Genomic DNA, 16436 nt, shown 5'->3' with positions numbered 1-16436 from the left:
TGGTAGGCCAGGTACTGTCAGTTAAGCACTGGCACTTGGAGGTGGTGGAGGGGCAACTCCCCCACATCCTAGAGAGGAAACCGCTCATGTATCTTGCTTCACTCTTACAGGTGACTGGTGATGCTTTCCCCCACCGGCGAGGGTAATGGAGAAGTGATGACTCATTGTTTAGAAGGAGGCTTTCCTGCGGCTACTTGCTGTTGTGGCTGCTGTTGTGGCTCTCTCCCTCTAGATGATATGTGAGGATGTTAGAGGTGATGGTGAAGCTATTGCCAGTGAGGCATTTGAACCCTCTGTGGAAATAATCTCCAGTCATATGGTCTGTACCTTCTGCGAAATCCCTTCTTCTTTTCCAGACAAACAGCCTCAAGACTGTCAAATTCAGTCTTAAGTCTGGACATCATCTAGTCCGCATGGGAACCAAAGAAAATGTTACCTGAGAATGGCAGGTTAATTACTGTTATTTAATGTTTCCTTTTTAAATATGGTATGTAAAGTTTGATACTGAGAAGGAAATTTTCCTTTGTTGTTTGGGGGTATTGAATTTGATACTGAGAAGGGAATTTTCCTTTGTTGTTTGGGGGTATTGAAATAAATATATATATATATATATATATATATATATCAAAACACAAGAGTTGCCTGCAATGAGGGGCCCGCAAAGGTATCTTATTTTAGCCACAAACTTTAATGGAAAAAACTGCATACAGCTTGCCAAGTTGTTTCGCCAAAGTTCCAATTCCGCCCGACGCGTTTCGTGCGTGAGCACTTAATCATGGGCTGTAGGTTTCCGGGGCATGTAATCGGCAGTTCATCAGCACCCTTTTTCAACCAAAAGTCTCTCCGCCCAGGTGGGCGTGGCCACTCAGGTGGCCTGATGGTTACTGTAGTGCTGCTCGTTTTCCTCATGTGAGTCGCCGTTCACAAACACAGTTTGTCAAATTATTTCCCCAGTGGGTTGCGGGTAGCAGCTTGACAATGCTGAGAGCTTGTGATGTTCTTCCATCCGGCATACCTTTTCCTTGTTGCTGCCACGCATAACTGTGACAGCAGGACTGCACAACCTGTACAGCAGGGCTCACCTCGCGGCTCAGACTGCGCCGCTAAATATCAAAACACAAGAGTTGCCTGCAATGAGGGGCGCACAAAGGTATCTTCTTTTAGCCACAAACTTTAATGGAAAAAACTGCATACAGCTTGCCAAGTTGTTTCGCCACAGTTCCAATTCCGCCCGACGCGTTTCGTGCGTGAGCACTTAATCATGGGCTGTAGGTTTCCGGGGCATGTAATCGGCAGTTCATCAGCACCCTTTTTCAACAAAAAGTCTCTCCGCCCAGGTGGGCGTGGCCACTCAGGTGGCCTGATTGTTACTGTAGTGCTGCTCGTTTTCCTCATGTGAGTCGCCGTTCACAAGCACGAAACGCGTCGGGCGGAATTGGAACTTTGGCGAAACAACTTGGCAAGCTGTATGCAGTTTTTTCCATTAAAGTTTGTGGCTAAAAGAAGATACCTTTGTGGGCCCCTCATTGCAGGCAACTCTTGTGTTTTTATATTTAGCGGCGCAGTCTGAGCCGCGAGGTGAGCCCTGCTGTACAGGTTGTGCAGTCCTGCTGTCACAGTTATGCGTGGCAGCAACAAGGAAAAGGTATGCCGGATGGAAGAACATCACGAGCTCTCAGCATTGTCAAGCTGCTACCCGCAACCCACTGGGGAAATAATTTGACAAACTGTTTGTGAACGGCGACTCACATGAGGAAAACGAGCAGCACTACAGTAACCATCAGGCCACCTGAGTGGCCACGCCCACCTGGGCGGAGAGACTTTTTGTTGAAAAAGGGTGCTGATGAACTGCCGATTACATGCCCCGGAAACCTACAGCCCATGATTAAGTGCTCACGCACGAAACGCGTCGGGCGGAATTGGAACTTTGGCGAAACAACTTGGCAAGCTGTATGCAGTTTTTTCCATTAAAGTTTGTGGCTAAAAGAAGATACCTTTGTGGGCCCCTCATTGCAGGCAACTCTTGTGTTTTTATATATATATATATATATATATATATATATATATATATATCCACAGATTCGGCTCAGTTATGCAATCCAGTGGCGCTCTCTCCACTGGTGCTTGGACTCCTTAGCAGAGCCCCGCTTTCAAATATTCCACGAATCCCTTTTCCCAAGAAAATGAGTCAGCACTCACGAGACGGGTTACTTTCCCAGTTCTTTTATTTTCTTTGTCAATACTCCAGCAATTTCAAGTACAAACCAACGCGTTTCGCAACAGCAGTTGCTTGTTCACGGTCAGAATGTCAAGGTACATGCTCCTCCTATATTTTGAAGGACCCGCTAGAGATTCTGATCTCACTTCCTGTTTGGTAACAGGAAGTTAGATGGGAAATGTAGTTTTTACAATTCCTAGATCGTTATTTTGCAATTTAAATGTGTATGGTTTAAAACAGGTCAAACACTTTTGCGGGTGATCATAATCTTTCTTCCAAAGATATATATGTGCTAATTTAACTATCGATTTCATTCATATGCAGTATTTAAATATTTATCCATACGGGTTAGTCGTCAAATGTTTAGCAATAAGTAAAATGTAGTATAGCCCTCTGGTGGGCAAGATCAATTATTCAACCATCTACAGAACTTAAAAGCATCAGTTTTGTGTATACATTGGAGCCCTCTAGTGGGCATAAGCCATACTCTATACTAATTTATCCGTACGAGTCTGATGGCTATAACTTTGTTTTTGATACACATCTTACTCATTAGTATCACTTGCAATCAAATTTGGTTGGCTACCCGTAACAAACGCTATATCTATTAGATCACCTATTCATCACAAATTCATAGTGTATACCATATCCATATAAAACAACTATTACATTTAAATCTACATCACACCTTTTTTGCTAGTATTTTGTTTCTGTTGCTTTCTCTTTTCATATATTACAAAGATCATTTTCATATCAAACACAGCCCTCCCTCCACATTTTATAAATGTACATATAGTTCTTCGCTCTGATTTAATCCCCAAGGGGTCATTGTTCGGAAATTCAGGATTTGTCTAGATTCTCTGCATCTTAGTTGTCGTTCCTGATCTCCACCCCTTTCATGTGGCAATATACATTCAAGTGCGTAAGTTTTCAAAAGTTTCCAGTCGCTATTATGTGCCACCTCCATATGTTTGGCGACTGCATTGCTTCTGTCTTTATTTGTAGTCGCTCCGATATGTTCCAGGATGCGCTTTTTTAATTCATTTTTAGTGCTCCCGATATACTTGAGCGAGCATGGGCACTCTATTACATATACTACATGTGTACTCATGCAGTCAATCAATTGTTTTATTTGCCACATCTTCTTGTTGGGTAACATTACTTCTTTTGTGTTTACTGCGATTTGGCAAACCTTGCAATGTTTACATTTTATGAACCCTTTGGTATTGAGCCATTGGATTCCTTTTTTCTTTTTCGTATGGTCTCGATGGTGACTCTGAATTAGTCTGTCCTTTAGGTTCCTTGCTCTCCTGAATGTGACTAATGGATGATTGCCCATTATTTTCCCAGTTGTTTGGTCAAGATGTAATAATTTCCAGTTTTTCCTTAGAATGTTTGTAATCTGTTTGGATTCCCTACTGTAATCTAGGATTAGTCTTATTTTTCTTCCAGAATTCAAATCTTCTGTGGTGTTTTGTTTAGTTGTTAAAGCATCCCTTCGATTCTTCATGTTTGCTCTTTGCCATCCTTTCATTATGATTTTTTTGTTGTATCCTCTGTTTTTGAATCTCCGGGCCATGATATTGCTGGTTTTTACCCATTCCTCTTCCTCTGAGCAGATTCTCCTCAATCTGAGGAATTCCCCATATGGTATGTTTTCCTTTACAGATGGTTTATGGAAACTGCCAAAATGTAAGGTGGAGTTGGTAGCAGTCTCTTTCCTATGTAGTGTTGTTTCTACTTTGTTGTCCCGGATATAAATCTCTGTATCAAGGAAAATTGCTCTGTCCTTGCTGATCTTATACGTGAATCTGATATTGGATGTAGAAGAGTTGAGGATTTGGAAGTAACTTTCAAATTCTTGATTTGTTCCTTCCCATACAATTAGAAGGTTATCTATGTACCTTGTCCATTTGGCAATTTTTTCCACATATGAGTCATTGTCTGGGTGCCATGCCACTTGCTGTTCCCACCATCCCATTATGAGGCAGGTGTACGCTGGGCTGAAAGAAAAACCCATGGCACATCCATGGATTTGTTGATACATTTCCTCTCCAAATAAGAATACATTTTGTGTTAGACACATCTCCACCATGTCTATTAACATTTGGTTGTGTCTATTAAACTGGATGTCTCGTTCTTTCAGGAAAGATGCACACGCATTTAGACCAATAGCATTGTCAATATTTGTATACAAAGAGACAACATCCATTGTGACCAATAGAAAATTAGGTTGCCAAGATAGATCCTCAAGATGTTTTAGGAGATCTGTTGTGTCTCTTAGGTATGAACTCAAGTTGGTTACAAACGGCATAAGAAAGAAGTCTATATAGTTTGCCACCGGTTCCATCAATGACCCCTTTGATGACACTATTGGTCTCCCTGGTGGTATAACACCATCGCCGCTGCACCCATTCCCCCCCAGTGCTGAACTTTTCAGATTTACATCATTTCATGACGAGCTGGGCTCGTCATCAGTGTGCGAGGAGGCTACACCATGACGAGCTGGGCTCGTCATGAGTGTGGAAGGGGTTAAGTGGGTTCTTATGCACCTTTGGTAGAAAATAAATAGTCGCCGTTACTGGGTGGTCGGTGCTAAGGAATTTCATTTCATCCAGAACAATCAAATTTTGATTATTCCAAAGTTGGAGTTTTTGATCCAGTTTCTCCTTGAAAAGTTTTGTTGGATTATTTTGCAATTTTCTATAGTATTTTTTGTTATTTAATTGTAGATGTGCTTCTGTCACATAGTTATTTGTGTCTAGGATGACTATGTTTCCACCCTTATCTGCTGTTTTTATCGTAATTGTTTTATCATCAATTAGATTTTTTTAAGGCATTTCTCTCCTCTTTGGTTAAATTATCTTTGTATTTTGCTCCTTTGATTTTGTAAATATCTTTTATGATTGCCTCTTGAAATATATAAATTTTGTTCCCTTGGGGTAATTATGGATAATATTTGGATGGTACTTACATTCCACTCAAACCGGCTCCTTTTTGGGGAGTCACTCCTGATTCAGAGATGGCTTCATCCTCATTGTTTGTGTCTAAATTTGTCAATGCCACCAGCGCTGGTAAGTCTGCTGATGTTAACCCTTCTCCTCCAGCAGTCATATCAATATGTGTCTTTTTTTTATTTTTCACATAGTTTGCCATTTTTTAATTTTCTTCAAAGGTTTTGCTAATTTAATTTTTCTGATATACTTGTATATATCTATTCTAGTTAGTGCCATATCCATGCGTTCTGTGGGACAGAAGTTTATTCCTTTTTTCAGTAAGGACGTTTCATCTTCACTGATGTTTCGATTTGACAGATTCAACATTACCAGTTCTCCTTCCATTGATCCGTTCATTTCTGTTTCTTCTGGCGCATGGCTCTCGTTTCTGTTCCCACTTTTTCTGAGCCATATTTTTCTTTGCCCTCTCCTTGTTGTTTTTTGACGGTATTCCTGATCTGGGCACCCATCTGCGCCCTCGTCCTCTTCCTCTTGTTGCTTGGTTCTGGTTGTATTCCCATGATCGCTGTTGGAGGACTAGCCTCATATCTCCTAAAAAAATCCTTACTGATCTGATTGGTAGTTTCTGATCCATCCTCACTTGTTCCAGTCGATGTAAATGTAGTCACACTTGATGCACTTTGGTGGTTAAAACCTTTTGTTCCTTGATTTTTGAAAATTTCATATTTTCTGGCATATGTGAAAATACATCCCTGTGTATAATCCTCCTTATCTCGTTGGAATTTTGATTGCTTGCGGTTTCTCACCTTCAAAATATAGGAGGAGCATGTACCTTGCCATTCTGACCGTGAACAAGCAACTGCTGTTGCGAAACGCGTTGGTTTGTACTTGAAATTGCTGGAGTATTGACAAAGAAAATAAAAGAACTGGGAAAGTAACCCGTCTCGTGAGTGCTGACTCATATATATATATATATATATATATATATATACACACACACACACATATATACACACACACACGTATATGTTTCAAACATTGATTATTAGTATATAATTTTAAAAAGAAATCGACATATCTGCTACAGCAACAAGTTTTGTATTGTTTTATCTTCTGTATGACTCTTTGCCGAGCATTTATTGGCGGTGGGTTCTTTTTTCGGCTTGGTTTTCCCTGTCCCACTCCATACTGCAAACCTTATGGGGTCCCCTTTGGCTTTTTTTTTTAATATGTCTCTGGTTTCAAGTCAGTGAGATGCAGCCAAGATGACCACCTTGCACAGATGACGTGTGAGTAACCATGCACCGATAGATCCAACGCACCCCACTTACAATTTGATTAGACACCAGGCTTACTTCATTCAAAATTTCTTGAAAATCTTGTCTGTCCTCCTTATGCAGTTTTCCGTTAATCTGGTAAGTGAGTTCCATAGGGATCCGTCGTACCTTCCAAGTAATAGCACCTGCTACCTTCATACAAGATGCAGATATTTCACACACCTTTTTGCCAATGGCATCCACCTGCCTACTTTCTTTGGCAGATGGAATCAAAGAAGAAGACAAATTCCCTGCGACTGCCACTATCACGGAATCAGGAGATGAATCCGCTCTAAGAAATAAAGGATCCGCTCTGAGAAATAAAGGGTCCTGGACAATTATTTGAAGGTTTAGAGATGGGGCAGGTCTTAGCTATGCTGGAGGTAGAAATAATTGCATTGCAGGCTCTAAAAGTCCAGGTACCAGTGCCAGAAGTGGTCTTGAGACCGTTCTATGATGCTAAGTCTCAAAGATAACAGATGAAGTGGTTGTAGTAGAAGGAATTTCCAAGTTTAATTTGGTGGCACCTCTAATCAAAACATAATTGAAAGTCAAGAGATCCTTCACTGGTGATACTCTTGCTGGATGTGGGTCCGATAATGAAGGAGAATAATCTCTCACTGAGGAGCACAAAGTGGTAGACCAGGAAGATGATCTTCTCCTATGCTTGGATGGTTAGGTATGAGATCTTCTAGATCGTGATCTGGTTCTAGAAGTTGTCCTAGATCTAAACCGATAACATATAGGACCTATAAGGAGACATATATATGGTGTGTACTCCTTTGCGGTGTAACTCTTGGAAAGATCGTAGGAGGGACCAATGGCATACCCAACAAGAACCTCAGAGAAGGTGTCTGTTTAGGAGCTGGCCTATGTGGTGTGAGTCTTGCAGGAGAGTATGTTTGTGAGTATTCACCATCAGAGGTATGAGGTACAGGCCTTTCTGTAAATTTTCCAACCACCATGGGGAGATGTTTAACATTGACTGTGGCTTGGACCTTGAAGAAGAGAGATGTCTAGATTCAGCCAAGCCTGCTGATACAAATTAGGCCTCTGTTGACTAGACGTCAATAGGATATATGCCTGCTTTTCAATTAACGTTGAGCAAACTTCCTACACAGACCTCGATGTCGACTGACTAACATGGAAGAAAGTCTCCTGTCCGTTGACGACGGCAGTGGCCTCCATGTTGATGGTTGTCTAGAAAGCGTTCCATGAGACCTTGACGGCGATGAATGCCTCGGGGGTCAGTGAATGTCTCTGCGTCGACAGATAATGCCTCCTTGTCGACGATGTGAATCTCAACGTCAAGTGGAGAGTATGTTCAGACATCAATGACCTGCCCCCACATTTAACAGTGTATTCTACATCGACAGGGAACATACTGTGATATTTCTCGAAGCCATTCCTCTTGCCGTTGATCGTGAACATTTTTCTGAGGTCTTTCTCTGTGTGATTCTTTTGGACAAAATGAAAGCTCTTTGGAGGAAGAATGATGTTCCTCATGGCCTCTTGATGAAAAAGCTGGTCCTTTCTCTTAATGTCCATGAAGCCAGATCTCTCTGTCCTTGAGGGTGCGCCTGGATAACTTATGGCAGCAAGGACAGGTGCCAGTATGATAGGACTCTGTCAGGCAGACAATACAGACTGAGTGAGGATCGGTCTTAACCTTTTTTTCAGAGGAAGGACATTTCACGAAGAGTGAAGGCAATTCTTGAGGGGAAAAAAACATTTTTGTCAGAAAAAGGGTTGTTTGTACTCTAGGTATGGAGTAAAATCAAGAAATGTTATTTTTGACAAATTTCTCAAAAAAAGGCAGAGCTCAGTGCTCTGGGATTCTAACAGTAAGAGCCGGGAAAATTACTGACCTAACAGTCACCTTTGGGGCATGATAGGATACAGGAGGCATTGTGAGGTTCTTAAAGGCACACTGCCAGTTTTCTGTGTTATTGTTTGAATGGAAACCAACCGGGTAACAATGCCTCCTAGTCCCTTTCCTTTTAAATAAAGGTTTGGGAAAGTTTTTTTCAGTAGCCATTCTCTATTAATGACATGCATTTCTTGTTTGTATAACTAATTAAAATGAAAATTAAATGCAATTGGGCCATTTTTGCCCTCTCTCTACACAAGAGCACAGGGGTGCGGGGGTGGTTGTTGTTTAGGTAAATTGCTTCTTTGTCTGTTATGATATCATTGGACCTTGCCAGTGCCGTAATTTGTTGAATTTTAGTTCTTATCCCTGGTGGTGGGAAAACTAAGTGCCTCACTGACCTCAATACTTACAGGGCCAACATTTCCTTCTGGCGTTGTTACATAGACAATATTCTGCTCATTTGGACAGGAAATAAACAGAATCTGCTACAATTCGTGGATTGGCTACATACCTGCAAACATCACTCGAGGTTCACTATTGACCCTAAAGACAAACATTTACCCTTCCTTGACCTCTCACTACAAGTAGAAGACAACAAAATTGGAACAGCATTATTCAGGAAACCGACCGGAAGAAACACCTTACTGCTAGACTCCAGTTACCATCCACAGGGATTAAACAATGGTTTACCCTTTGGACAGTTTTTACGGATCCGCTGCAACTGTAAATGGAGGAAGGATTTTTTCAGGGAAGCTGCACTCCTTACTAAATAGCTCATTGCCCTCGGTGAATCGGGAAACCTTACTCACGCCCAAGGAAAAGAGGGTGAATTCACTCATTCCTTTTGTTTCAACTTTCTCCTCTACCAATAACAAACTTTCAAAAATCATTAAAAGAAACTGGAACACACTAGCCCCTCTAAACATATTCAGCGAACCTTCATTGGTCGCATACCGCAGGGGATAAAACCTTTCGGACCACCTGGTACATGCCATTACATGTCCTAAAACAAACACCAGAGACGAATCTGTAAGGGGCCCATGGGGCCTTCCGCCTCTACTTGGACACTACAAATAAAGATGCACAGCATGCTCCACTTCACTTAACACGAAATGCTTTGAGCACAACAGACAGAAACACCAACTAAGATCTCTTACCAACTGCCGATCCTGAAATGTCATCTACGCAATACGCTGTCCCCGCAATCTCCTATACGTTGGCCAAACCACACAAATGGTCAAGGACAGAATAATTCAACATCGCAGCCGCATAACATGCGGTGCGTTGACAGCACCCCCTGTCACACATTTCCTGGAACACAACCATAATGACACTGACTCTACCTGGATGGTTATCGACCAACCAACCTTACCCACCAGGGGCGGTGACATTCTGAGGCTCCTGAATAGATGTAAATGCCGCTGGATAGTCCGCTGCAATACCATTGAACATGGCTTGAACACTTTGGATGAATGAAATACCACATTGACAGGAGTCATCCATAAATTCACTGGACATACCTGATCACACAGTTTTCCTACCATTTTGCCTTTTTTCTTTCTTTAGTTACTCCTACTTTCACAGTTTTGTGGCTTGCTGATCTACTTTTTACCATTACCTCTACATGGTGGTAACTATCTTCCTTCATAGACCACTCAAGCTTTATGAGTCAGCCGCAGTTTCCGGTCCATACTATGCTTTCCATATGTTGTTCCCACCAAACTTTGGATTCATAACGTGTTCCTCCATAGAAAACTCCTGAGTTTCTCCCAGTGGCGTTGCTCAGACCCACTGTTATTTTGACAACCACACCTCGAAGTATTAAATACTAATGTACATTTGTGATTATTGTATAATTGTGGTGTTATATGTCCCATTCACAACTGCTAATGTTATGCCAAACTGTTGATTCATAACGTATTCCGCTAATTAAAGCTCCTGAGGTTCTCCCAGTGGGTTTGCTAACACTCCAACTAGTATAATGACAACTACACCTTAAAATACTAAATACCAATGTACATATGTAAGTATTGCATAAATATAGATTTGTATGTTCCATTCGCAAATCACCAATGCGATTACCACCAGTCTTCTTATTTCCCTCTGATTTTTTGCACGTGCTCTAGTGTCCCCTAGTCAGCACGCCCCACGTGATTTTTCTTGTGTACATACCCAGCTGTTTTTTTGAACCGCAAACAGAGCCGGACTACTGCCCACCCTGTGATGAGCTTTGCCACACATCCCGCAGACTCCATCAAATAAGTCCATCCGCTACCCTCTCCCTCGAGTGCGGTTTACGCTTCGCTCGTACTTCAGGATCGGCTCCTTCCTAACCGCCACCTGATCAAGTGCTCAAAGCCGCCTGTTCCTTCCTCGGCGGGCACATCCCCCCGGGGTACTACTAGGATTACCGGTAGCTCGCTACCATTTTCCAAGTGTTCAGCTCTTGTTTACCTATGCAATTTTGACCGACAGTCCTCCCTGATTGCGACAGACCTCTCTCCTTAAGCGCCTGTCCATGGAGGTGATCTTCGCCGCCCGCCCCCACCCCCCTCCTCACCCTACTCACAGCCCGGCAGTTCCCTGCTCATCGGATCAGCGTAGCCCTGGACTTGCCAGCAAATTTTTGTACCGGGCAGGTTCTCTTTCCCTCGTGGCCCTCTATGGCCGCCCCCTCCCCCCCTGGTAGGAATACCAATAAGGGGCCTCAACTGCCCTCACACAGGACCCCCCACTTGTCCTACTTGTTCTTGCTTCTACTTTTCAGGTGAACACACCAGCAGCCCCTGGGTTTATCGTGACTGGAACAATACCCTGTGTCCCTTGTTGACTCTCCTGGGACCCCAATTGCTGTCCCTCCCAGTAAGTTACGGACACAACTTTCCCCCTGTGCCACCCCCTGACCCTCCCCACTCTGCATCTGGCTTCATTCTTCCCTTCCCCCAAGCAACACATCCGCAGGCCCTCTCCCTAATTAACTTGGATCTCACCACACCCGGATTCTGGAAGTGCGCCCTCTCGCGCAAGTCATTGTCCTGCGTGTGAAATAGCGGGTTTTCTCAGACAATCCTTATTTGAGCCTAATCACACAGTAATTGTCTGCGGCGTTCTAATTGTTCATTTTTTTTTATCCTTTCCCCACCCCTGTTTGGGCTCAATTTTTAAACAACCCTCATACTCTCTCTTATCTGTTCCTTTTGCTTGGTCCACCACGGAATGATCACATGTATAGAGATATATGTATCCTTTTATCTCAGCACTGCCATATAAGTAATTGTAACCTGGTCCTGATGATGGCCTAATACTTCTACAGGCAGAAACGCCGTCGACTTCTACAGCGGAATTCTTGGCCCCCTTCCAGGATACCCCTCTTGATGATCTTTGTATTCATTATCATTTATTGTTCGGATATCCTAAATATGTACATTTTAACTCCACTTGTTTTTTGTTGCGCCCGCCATCATTGCTGTACATACTTCCTCACGTGTCACTTGCGCCGTCACAACCCCTCATGAGATGGAACCACATCCAGATACGATGGGGCAGCCTGGGGGATTGGACACATTCTTGTGTATTTTGGGCATTGTATATATATCACCAGTTTCCTAGGGTGGGGTTTGTTAAGGAAGGCAATTAATCAACATAGCAAATATTGGCATAAATAAATAAGCTGGAAGAAGAATGCTTCCAGAACGCAATTACTCCACAGGTGAAGAATGTCACTATAGCAGGGATCTAATAAACTAATACATATTCAATTCTTAAAATAAGAGGCTGACTAGCCCACAGAAATTAATATCTTAAGACAGCATTTTGAAAATCAGTGACGTGGTGGCTAAAGAAAAACATGTAAATCAAATTTCATGTCCTATGCCTAATGCAGTTTCCACCTACAACCACATAATTCTACATAATTTTGGTATTTTAGCCACACTCACTCGATCAAAAAGCTAAAATATAACAGTTGCAACGCCTGCAGATGAATGGACGGATTAAACTCTTCTAAAGAAGTAATACAATTCTCAGAAAGAGAAGTGCAGGCAATCATGGCTATTGAACTTGTCGCCAACCCCATAGTTTTAGTAAAAGCGAATAAAGTGGTAAACCATGTCAACACAAGATGGTTTACCACTTATTGAGGGGTATTACCCTTCCTGGTCACAAGAAGGATACCCATTTTCAAACATAACAAAAACATAAAAATTATAGAAAGATTACATTGTTTGATGCAATTAGTAAACTATTTGCAGCATTTTCTGTGGCAAATGTTCAAACTTGAGTGAACTATCAGGTAATATTTCTGATAGAGCTAGTACGCTTCTACCAGAAAAATTTCAACAATTCAATTAATTTATGAGAAATATGTGGAAAGAAAGGGGCAGCCGGTATATGCAACATGTTCACAGATTTTTCGACAGCCTTTAATGAGGCTGATAGGGCAGCATTATGACAAACTAGCTGCCCTCGACATTGCAGAAATTGCTTAGGGTACTAATGGCTCAAAATACCAACAACTGGACTAGAGAATATATAGGTCAAATAGAGGAATGACCGTGCACATACTCTATAACAGGAGGAAGTTTGCTTCCAGCTTTATTATTTTCCGGTTACATCTATATCCTACCGGAGAAATTAAATAATAAACATGAAATTCAATCAACTACTAAAGGCAAAGGTATAAATGTACAGTTTTATGCAAATGATGTCGTGGTCCTGCCTCTAACACCTTTTAATCTCCAATATGGACGGTTTGCTGTCCAATCTAACTCATTATTTGAAGAGCAACACAAAGAATTTCAAGATCATGAGGTTTAAGAACTCCAGTAAATCCAAATTTAGATGATACTTGCGTGGTTAAAGCTGAAGTGGTTCCATTCTAAAAAAATGTGGGAGTTGTCCTCACATACATATTACTGAAAAAGGCAACATTCATTCCTCAGGTCTGTGAGCAGTTTATGATTTCAACTATTCTGTACAGAACTGAATGTTAATCACATCCAAGATATGCGTTTCGGAACAGAGTGGAAGGTAGAATCTGAAGTTCCTTGATGAATGTTAAGAAAAGTCTTTCAATTCAAGTAACTTTCCTTGAGCTGGACCTAAAACCTGTAGGATTAAAAGTCTCAAAACTGATGGCTTCCTTTGATGCATAATCTATCCAAGATGTACAGCAGTATGTACAGTTGTGCTTCGCTGCCTGCGCAAGTTTTCCAAGCAAGAATACAAGCATGTTTTGTGTGTCCAGCATGATTTTATTTGAGGCGATGTTGGTCTTTTAAAGGTTCTGAATGTAAACCAACCTCTGTATTATGTTACAAACTCAACGATGGATGTGCAAAACACAAACAAGTTATTTACCTTTTGTAATGCTCTTTCTTGGGGATAATCTACCAACAGATTCCTCGCCTTTAGAATATCCACAGGTGCCAGGAGAATTCTTCCAACAATGCTATTGAATGCCAGTAAGGGATGCTGTATGGCTCTGCGGTGAGTCCACACCAAGCCTAAAGTGATGGAGAAAAGCCAGATACAAGCACCAGACATGCATGCTGATGTACGTTTTTTGTGTCATTCTCCTTCTGCACCTCAGATATAGAGCATAGAACAAACTGTCTAAGTGGCCACTCTACAGGACCAGGAGGTGGAAGGGCTTTGAGAAATCATCTGTTACATAAAGTATCCAACAGAAAGAGAATGACCAAAGGTGTAAGTAACTCGTTCTTCTGATGGATACTTCTAATCGCAGACTCCTCATCTTCATAATCGATATAACAGAATCTCCCAAAAGTGGGGGTCTGGGAAGTGGACTCCGACCAAAAAGTCCTGCAGAACCAAACCGGCAACGTGACCTTACAGTCAGACCTGACTGTCAAGGCAGTAGTGTTTTGTTTATATATGCACCACAGCCTCAAAAAATCATTAAAATGCTACTAGACTTGGAGGTCTAGTGACTTAGATAATCTACTCAACCTAATAATAATGCTCTTGACCCATAAACTGGTTTCAAATCATGTGGTACTGGGCAAATATTTTTAGTCACTGAGCCACATATGAGAGCACCATCAAATACACAAATTCAGCATGTCTGCTGCACAATAAAAAAACTTTTGTTTGATTTAATGGACTAAACATTTGCTCCATAAAGAATACAAAATCACATATAGGATACGCATGGCCACTGAATAGCCTCCTAGTTCACATTAACCGTGCTGTCATCAGGGCAGGGGCAGGAATGTTTCTCAAATCATGTTTAAAACTATCACTTTTAAAAAATACAAACCAGAAAGCATGGAGTGATACCACACTTATTTGCAATCAGCAGGTCTTCCATTGAAATGAGCACAACATTTCCCACTGCCATGATTTTACTGATAAAACTATATTGTGTATAATATTTGGAAATCAAATTTCTACACATATTTGTCATTTGCGCATCACCAAGTAGTGTTCAGATTTGTTTTGCGCCTATATAAATCTTTGTTTGCATCTCACTTCTGAATTAACCAAAAATGTTTTCTTAATTCAGATTTATTTTTAAATTATTAATTTCCAAGCGGTTTAAATGCTGGGTGTTAGAAAAAAAAAGCATGACATATTAAAGCCTTTTGTTTCACGATGATTGTCAGACAGCTCACTTGACAAAAACCTCTAATAAGAGAAAGAAAAGTACACAGTTGTCCAGGCTAAGATCAGAAACAATTAGTAAGAAGAGAAAGTGACATTTGACCTCAGTCAAACAGTCAGAAAATGTGTCAAAGTAAAAACAAGATTTAAAGGAGTTTTTATTATTGCTCATTCACTTTCTGAATTAACACACCTGTTTCCTTCCAGCTTAAATTCACTCGCCAGAACGGACGAGTAGGTGCTAAAAATCGCTCAAACAGACAAAATCTGACTCGCCATAGTGAGTAAGTGAGTAGATTTTTCAAGCCCTAGCACCAATATCTGTGCTGCAGCCCGGCAGATCTCTAAGAAAATCACTACTCATTGCAACATCTTTGACCCAGGAGGAACAGGTCTGCAGGACTCCAGGGGCTGCTTCCTGGCCAGTGCATACCAGATTTTGAGGCAGAGGACTATCCGTCTCTCCAGGGTCCTCTTCTGCACCCTCAGGCCCTTCTTTGCCCACGGAAATCTCACAAAGAGCTGGTCATGCACACAATGAATCTTTGTACGATTGTAAAAAAAGCTCAATGTCTCTTAGGGTTAAATCAATGGAGTCTCTCGACCTGCTTCAAGGAGTGAGACGGTCAGGGGGCACAACCTACTACATCACCTATGCCCCATAAGGAATTAAACTTCGCACATCCTCTTCAGAGAAAAGCACAAATGCCATGTATTTCTCACTCCTCACTACAAGTTATGCTCCTTCAGTTAAGGCGTTTTAAGAGTATCTCTCATCTTGAGGGACAGTTTTGTATATAGATACAAAATACTAAAATACTACCCTGCCCTCTAGAAACATTAGAGACACACTGCTGTTTGTATTTTTATAATAAAAGGTTTTTATGCACTTTTCATACATTAACCTTATGCATCAGGATGATATTTATTACAGTAATCTCTAATTTCTCTATTAGTTTAGTCTTGTCGCTAACAAATACCTACATATATGTTATCAGGCTCCTGGCTATTATATTAGTTACATTAATATTAGCGTTCCCTAACTATTTACATGTGGTGTGGAGAAGTGTGGCTCACGGTGTAGAGCAGGCAGACCCGGAAGCTGAGGTCAGACTCGGGACCAGGGTTCAATTCCCGACGCGGCAGGGTCTTGAGCTCAAATGTCCACGGACTCGATAATTCTCGCTTCGGTGCCTGCTCTAATCATGGGTTCTCACTCTGCAACTCTGGGCATTAAGCTTGCTTAATCTCCACAACGGCTTTCACCTTGGTGATGCCCTGTAGGGGCTATCTCACAGGGAAAAGCCAGGACGGGTTCCCAAGGCAAGCGCCGGTAAACCTCCGGGTAGCTGTGCGCTCAATAAATGCAATAATAATAATAATAATGTAAGCCATGTACGTATATCTGCATTGCTTGGAAAGACATTGGGCCTGATGTAAGATAGCAG

At 41.7% G+C, this 16436-nt stretch overlaps 1 protein-coding gene across 1 annotated transcript in view; it reads right to left on the bottom strand.

Moving 5' to 3' along the window:
* ZDHHC17 (zDHHC palmitoyltransferase 17) overlaps window positions 1-16436 on the bottom strand; it is a 520726-nt gene that overhangs the window by 125961 nt on the left and 378329 nt on the right. The gene's annotated exons all lie outside the window — the stretch shown is intronic.

Source organism: Lissotriton vulgaris, chromosome 1_1 (genome assembly GCF_964263255.1).
Source record: "Lissotriton vulgaris chromosome 1_1, aLisVul1.2, whole genome shotgun sequence".
NCBI lineage: Eukaryota > Metazoa > Chordata > Amphibia > Caudata > Salamandridae > Lissotriton > Lissotriton vulgaris.
This window is presented reverse-complemented; position numbering and strand designations above follow the sequence as displayed.